The sequence below is a fragment of the Carlito syrichta genome, unplaced genomic scaffold (genome assembly GCF_000164805.1).
Source record: "Carlito syrichta isolate Samal-C Ts95f unplaced genomic scaffold, Tarsius_syrichta-2.0.1 Scaffold304234, whole genome shotgun sequence".
Lineage (NCBI taxonomy): Eukaryota > Metazoa > Chordata > Mammalia > Primates > Tarsiidae > Carlito > Carlito syrichta.
Window position 1 is genome coordinate 185,203 of NW_007248330.1, and position 7,848 is coordinate 193,050.

Below are 7,848 nucleotides of genomic sequence, written 5' to 3' on the forward strand. Positions count from 1 at the left end.
CCCCCCCCCCCGGGGCTGGGCTGCAGCCGCTCAGGGCCACCGTCCCCTTCCAGCTGCAGCAGCCGCACCAGTACTGGGACGGGGGTGGCCGCGCAGCCAGCATCCCGTGCTCGGTGGCCCCAGAAAAGTCAGTGTGTAAGCCTCAGCCACCCCATGTCCGACATACATTCTCCCTGGACACCATCCTCAGCTCCTACCTTCCGGGCCAGTGGCCACGGGATGCCAATGGGGCCTTCACCTGCTGTACCAATGACAAGGCCACCCAGACTCCCCTGTCCTGGCAAGAGCTGGAAGGTGAGCGGGCCAGCTCCTGCACACACAAGTGCTCGGTGTCCTGGGGCAGCACAGACAACCGGAAAGAGATTATCAAGTTAAAGCAACAACTGCAGAGGACAAAGCTGAGCCGCGGGGGAAAGAGAAGGAGCGGGTCTCCCCACTGCCCGGGGACCACGCCATGCGGGGAGCACTGAGGGCGTCCCCTCCCAGCCTCACCTCAGAGTCCCCTGTCCTGCGTCTCAGTCCCTGCCTACACAAGAGCCTCGAAGGGCTCAACCAAGAGCTGGAGGAGGTGTTTGTAAAGGAGCAGGGTGAAGAGGAGCTGCTGAGGATCCTTGAGGTCCCGGATGGGCACCGTGCCCAGCACTGTGCCCGGCACCTCCCCAGAGTGTCAGCCGTGATCATCCCCTCCTCCTCCTGGAGCCTGCAACCTTGCCAGCTGCCCCTCCATGCCCCTGGCATCCCGCCAGCCCTGTGACTGGCCCAGCCGTGAGGAACACCGGGGTACCATGGAGGAGCTGGCATCCACTCCCCATGACAAAGCCTCCTCTCCAGGCCCCCCGGCCTCCCTCGAAGATGGCAGCCCCTCTCCAGTCCTTGCCTTTGCTGCCTCCCCTTGGCCTAATCACAGCTATGTCTTCAAGCGGGAGCCCCCAGAAGGCTGTGAGAGAGTGCGTGTATTTGAAGAGGCCATGTCTCCAGGTCCTGACCTGACCTTTTTGACCTCCTGTCCTGACAAGAACAGAGTCCACTTCAACCCGACCGGCTCGGCCTTCTGCCCTGTCAGCTTGATGAGGCCCCTCTTCCCCAGCATGGGCTTCATTTTCCGTAATTGTCCCTCAAGCCTGGGCTCTCCCTGCCCCCAGCCACCCCCTCAAAAGGATCCAGAGGCCTTCAAAGCCTCCTCATTGCCATTTGAGCCATGGCAGTGTATGCCCCTGTCAGAAGAACCTGTGCTTTTCCAGAGCTCCCTGATGGTCTGAGGGTGCCACTCCCCACTGTACCACAGAGACCAGTGCCTTGGTGGTAGGTCCCTCCTTGACTCCCCTGAGGTGGGGGATGGAGGAGCCCTTCCCTCTTGGCCTTCGAGCATTTTCATTTATTGTATCAAAGCCCCAGGTCCTCTCTCGATGGGTACCAGCCCCCCAAATGTGAGTGACCTGCGTCCCCCACGAGCAACTGGGAAGCCCACAACTCATACCCAGAGGACTCCAGTCCCCCTGGGTGTCAGTCAGATGACTGCATAGGAGACCTTTATTCTTGTCACGGAGCAAGCTGGCCATGACCGAAGGAGTGGGGACACCACAGTCTCCTTCCCTGTCCTCCACAGTCACAGAAGAGAGGCCAGAAGACAGGCCCCATCCTCACCCCCTCCTGCACCTCCCTCCCTCGGAGGAGCTGACCAAAGCTGCCCTAAAGGGCCAAACACTTGACCAACTCAGCTGCTGGCAGAGGGAGGAACCATGTGTTTCCCCAGTGGCATTTCATCTTGCTTTCACCCTGATGAAAGGTTGTCTTAAGCAGCAGCCTGGCCTGCCCAGCCCCAGGTGGGTGGGGAGAGGGAGAGCAGGCATTCCTCCAGGGGGCAGATGGTGACACCACACCTTCCACCTGCCCCTGGGCTAGATTGGATTAGAAAAATGCCTATTTTTCTTGTATCGATGTAGAAACTCTATTTTCTCCCAAAGACACTATTTTTGCAGCTGTTTGAAGTTTGTATATTTTCTGTACTGCAGAGCTTACACAAAATTGAAGAATGTTAATGTTCGAGTTTTCTTATCTTGTGTTTAGAGGGTTTTTTTTTGCAGATCTTGGTGTTAATAGACCAAATAAATAAATAAGTATTCCCAGCAAAAAAAAAGGACACAGGAGCCAATGTGAAGGGGCTCTTTCTGGTCAAATACAGGATTATTTGAACAGCAAAAAGAATATGCAAATATGATAACATTTGTATTTGGAAACTGAAAAGGGAGGGGATTGTGATCAAAAGATGAGAACTACCTCCAAATCATGTGGCTTCTGGAAGCTTCCTCTATGGAAAAAATTGGTGCTTCCATTGCCTCTTAAACCTGGGTGTTCTCCTTTTCTCGGGTGTTATAAATAACAAAGGAAGGGAAGTTAGTGCCACCTTGGCTGAGCTCCTGTGTTAATGCTGCTCTGGCAAGGGAGCCAGAATCAGAATGAGTATACAATAATCACACAGTCAAAATCAAACACAACTGTGACCAAGCACAAGCTCTGGGATGGCTGCAACTCTCATGTGGGAGAGAGAGAAAGAGAGAGCAACATGTGATTAGATGATGGCAGCACTGATGGACTTGCTATGATAGGGTGTTTCCATTGGAATCTTCCACATATCACTGAAAACCCAGCTCAAGTTAATTTGAATAATAAAAAGTATTGACTCACATAGCCAAGGAGTCTAAACAGTGCTCCTCAAAGTGTGGTCCATAAATTGCTATCGGTCCACAATGAGATAACTACATTGTTGAAATATCCATGTGTGTAATCATTTTTCTACAAACTTCCTTTCCTCTTTGTTGATAATGCTAAAAAATAATGAGAAAACCTTGGTTTAAGAGGCAATGGAAGTACCACTTTTTTGGCAGGGCAGAGTCAGGATCTTACTCTGTCACCTAGGCTGGAGTACAGTGGCATGATCATGGTTCACCACAACCTCGACCTCAGCCTCCAGAGTAGCTGGGACTACAGGTGTGCCAACATGCCTGGTTAATTTTTTGTTTTTTGTAGAGAAAAAAGTCTTGCTATGTTGCCCAGGCTGGTCTCAAAATCCTGGGCTCAAGCAGTCTTCCTGCCTCAGACTCCCAAATGCTGGGATGACAGGCATAGGCCACCATGCCTGGCCAAGGAAGTACCACTTTTTTTCTGAGTTGGAGTCCCACTCCATTGCCCAGGCTGGAGTGCAATGGCACACTCATGGCCCCCGCAGTGTCGACCGCCTGGGCTCCAGCAAGCCTGCCTCAGCCTTCCAAAGTAGCTGGAACTACAGGTGCACGCTACCACACCTGGCTAATTTTTGATTTATTGTAGAGATGAGGTCTCACCAAGTTGCCTGAGCTGTTCTCGAACCCAAGGTCTCAGGCAATCCACTCTTCTTGGCCTCCCAAAGTGCTAGGATTACAGGCTGAGCCACTGAGCCCAGACAGGAAGTACCACTTTTTATAAAAGACACTTCTAGAAGCCATATGATTTATTTTTATTGTATGTTACAAAAATATAAGTCAATAAAATAACAGAACAATAAAGCTGGAAATGAACAAAACTGCGGTTATTACAGACAGTTTGAAAAACACTGGCCTAGAGTGGTGATTCTCAGTCATGGTTGCTCAATAAAGTCACCAGGTGAGCTTTGACAGCTCCCAATACTGGGGTTTATTCCCAGACTGTCATTTAAATGTCCTAGTATTAGAAGTTCACAAGGTGGTTCCAATGTGTAGCCAGAGTTGAGAACCAGCAATCTGGAGTCAGGCTGGCCTTAGCTGAGACTTGATCCCATGGTAAGGAATGTCCTCAAGGCCCTGTTTTTTCATAGCACTAAATATTTATATTAGAAAGGAAGAAAGATCTCAAATCAATGACTTCAGCTTCTAACTTAAAAAACTAGAAAAAGAAGAACAAATTAAATTCAAAGTAAGCAAATAAAAGGAAACAAAGATCAAAAGGGAAACCAATGATATGGAAAACAGAAAAACAAGAGAAAAATCATTAAAACCCAAAGCTGCTTCTTTGAGAATATCAGGAAAATTAATAAACCTCTAGCCAGACAGATTAGGGGGAAAAAAAAGGGAAAACACAAATTGCCAATATCAAGAATGAGAGAAGAGCCATCACTACAGATTCTATAGATATGGAAAGGATAATAAGGGAACATTACAGACAACTTTATGCCAACAGATTCAGTAACTTAGAGGAAATGGATACATTTCTTTTAAAAACAGTTCCTTGATGAAACAATCAAAGCTTAATCAAGAAGAAATAGCCCTATATTTATTTAAAAAATTGATTTTATAACTTAAAACTTTGTCACAACGAAAGCCCCAGGTCTATAACCCAAGCAAGTGAACTATGCCCTGCACGGGTGTGGGGAGGAGAGTGCTAGCAGGACAGATTGGAAGGCAGGCAGCTCCTCTGGCCCCAAAGTCCAGTCTACTTCCTTGGACATATTACAAGGAAATGTTTGATACATTTGGAGCTATAGTTAAATGTCAACCAACAGTCACTCATCCATCTGTCCCTAAGGAAGTGCTCCAACACATCCTGACAATCCAATAGAGCTTTCATTTTGTTTTACTGATCCAAATGTGAGCCTGGTGGGCAGATCCATATGAGCATTGGCTTGTTAGGAAAACTAACCCACACCATGGAATAGACTTTTGCAGCTTACCAACCAGCTAATACCAAGCCTCCAAAAACAACATGCTGGTGTGGCCACAACTTTACTCTGGTATTAAATGGTAACCCCTCCTCACCTGGATATTAGTGAAACCTTGGCTAACAGGAGCCTGGAGGGGGTCAGTCCTAGTCCAGACCCCCTTATTTTATCATTGTCCTGTGATTGTCCACTCACTGGCTTCTGTGTCCTAAGATGGCAACCCACCAGATTTGTCACTTTTTGTGTCAAAGCTGATGTATTAGTGACATAAAGCTTTTGGCCTTGGTCTGTGCAATTGCTAGTATTTCTGTCTCTAGAGTATATTTCTTCTCCCTTTTGTTGTTTCCATGGTTTTCTCCCTACTTGTTACTACAATGTTGCAATGCAGCCTGTTCACCCACCTGCAATGTGATGCTCACCACTGAAGGCCCTCCTCTCTGGGCTGCCATGGTGGGAGGTACAGAGAGGACACACCCCCACTCAAGGTAGTGGTTACTTCAAGGTGGGGAAAGGGATGCCGTCAAAGGGGGACATTCTTAGTCATGTTTTCTTAAACTGGGTGATAGGGACGTGGGTGTTTTTTAAAAATAATACTTTATGCCTTTTTGCATTCCATATTTAATAACAATTTTAAAGATCAATAAAAAGTCAGCATATATAAATATTTACAAACATAGTGCTGGGTAAAATTGATGCTATGCTGTGATTCAGGAACCACTACCTTCCTAAACAAACCCCTCTTCCAGGGAAGCCACGAGGTCAACAGTGGCTCCTTAGACTGGGCCCCTCACTGCTGCTGGATCCTCTTTGCAAGTGGGGTCAGAATCCTGGGAAAAGCTCTGGTACATGGTATGCACTCCCAGGGTGCAGGGACCATAGTCTCTCAGGAAGTGTGTCAGGGCTCCTCCTTGATCTAAAAAGGAGGCCCGTGGTGGACATGGTTGGGCTGGGAACAAAACAAACAGGCACACAGACAAAACCAAAAATCTCAACCTTGTCCCTGGTCCTTGGGTGACCCATGAAATATTCTATTGCCATGGAAGAAGGGGAGATGGATGCTGGGGCCAGCTGGCCCTCCCTACCACACTCTCCTACCATCCTATGGTATCTTCCTGGCCAGTTCTTTTCTCCCTTCCTCACGTCAGCTTTTCCTTTCTTTTTCTTCTCTCTCTCTCTTTTTTTTTTTTTGGTCAGAGTCTCACTCTGTTGTCCAGGCTGGAGTGCAGCAGCACAATCATAGCTATCTTACCCTCTACCTCCTGAGCTCAGGCAATCTTCCCGCCTCAGCCTCCCGAGTAGTTGGGACTACAGGCATGTGCCACCATGCCCGGCTAATTTTTTTATTTTTGTAGAGATGAGGTCTCAATGTTGCCCAGGCTGTTCTCAAACTCCTGGCCTCAAGTGATCCTCCTATGTGGGCCTCCCAAAGTGCTGGGATTATAGATGTGAGCCATGGTGCCTGACCCCCACATCAGCTTTTTAAACCTTTTCTCAGCTCGGCCTCCCTCCCCCATTCCACTGCCATCACTCCAAGCAAACACCCTCTCTTCCTACTGCACAGAGCAGGGAGTCCTTGAGATGGGAGTTCCTCTAACCTCCGACTCTCACCAAACAGTCTGCATTCAAACTCCTCTTTTCCTTTCTAAGGCCAGTACCTGCTCCTGACTCTCAATCCTGTCTCCTTCTCTTGGTCCAGAACCACAAAACCAAGTATCTCCTGGTCATCTCCAGCCTCTTTGCTCTCAATTGTGCCATCATTTACATGTGCTCAAGTCCTTCCCACAGAGTACTCCTGGACTCCATCTCCCCTACTACTTTTCCAGGTCTCCTCTTTTCTTCTGCAGAAGCCAGAAGGGCCCCTTGTTAGATTCTTTAAAGTAAGAAATTAGGTGGAAATGTCACAACACCAAGAAACCAAGAGACCAGGGTAAAGGGGCACTCCACTTTCCTTTTTCTCTCTACAACAGCATCACACAGATCTGGTTATTTCCACACTGGTTTTAGTCCTCTCCTTTGGTGTGCTTTTAAAAAACATGTCCAAGGGGAATTAGATTCCCTGTCCTTCTGGGGAGCTGACACAGTGCTCACAGCCAAACAACCTGTTTTAAAGGGAGTGGGCCTTCTGAACCTTTTTATAGCTTCTTTTGGAAGCAAGAGACAATTAACAATGACACCTTCCAGTCAGAATTCCACTTCCTCATTGAAGACAGGCCCCTCTCTGTTTAGTAATTGGCACAATTTTGGGACAGGAGTTCTCCTAGGAACTTTTAGGGGGAAAACATGTTAATTTTGTAGCAAAGATGCAAAATGTGCCACTGTAAGAAAGGGGTACACAGATTTTGGTGGGACTTTGAATTGTAAACAGCCACAATTTTGTTGTTGTTGTTTGGGTTTTTGTCTTTCTTTCCTTTTTTTTTTTTTTTTAAGACAGGGATCTTGCTATGTTGCCCAGGGTGGTATCAAACTCCTGGGGTCAGAAGTTCTTCTCATCTCAGCCTCCTGAGTGCTGGAACTTTAGGTGTGCACTACTGAGCCCAGCTATAGTCACACTTTATCCTTTTTTCCAGAAAGAGAGAAAAACAAAATAACTGTGTGATTTAGGCCCTTGAGAGAGGATTTAACCAAGGGGCTCCTGGAACAGCTTCACATTCAAGTTTCTAGAAAGTTTTATGTGGACTCTTTGCCTTTCTTTCTCATCTTCCATTGTTTTAGTCTATGCAGGCTGCTATAACAGAGTCCCATAGACTGGGTGGCTTATAAACGACAGAAATTGATTTCTCACTGTCTAGAAACTGGAAATGAGATCAGGGTGCCACTGAGGGTAGGTACTGGTGAGGGCCCTCTTCTAAGTTGCAGATTGTGGACCTCTCCTTGTATCCTGAGAGAGAGAGAGGCAGGGAGAGAGAGAGGGAGTGAGAGCACGAGCTCTGTTTGTTTGTTTGTTTTTTGAGTTGGAGTCTCATTCTTTGTCACCCAGGGTGGAGTGCAGTAGCACACTCATGGCCACTGCAGTCTCAACCTGCTGAGCTCAGGTGATCCTTCCACCTCAGCTTTCCAAGTAACTGGAACTACAGACGTACACCACCACGCCCTGCTGTTTTTTTTGTCTTTTGTTTTTAATTTTTTTTTTTGAGTTGGAGTCTCACTCTGTCGCCCAGACTGGAGTGCAGTGGCCGCTC

At 47.7% G+C, this 7,848-nt stretch overlaps 1 pseudogene across 1 annotated transcript; it reads left to right on the forward strand.

Moving 5' to 3' along the window:
* Positions 1-8: 8 nt before the first annotated feature.
* On the forward strand, positions 9-1,259 carry LOC103261944 (annotated as a pseudogene). The gene has a single exon (XR_504395.1). The product of XR_504395.1 is annotated as a protein FAM117A pseudogene (transcript).
* Positions 1,260-7,848: the final 6,589 nt, after the last annotated feature.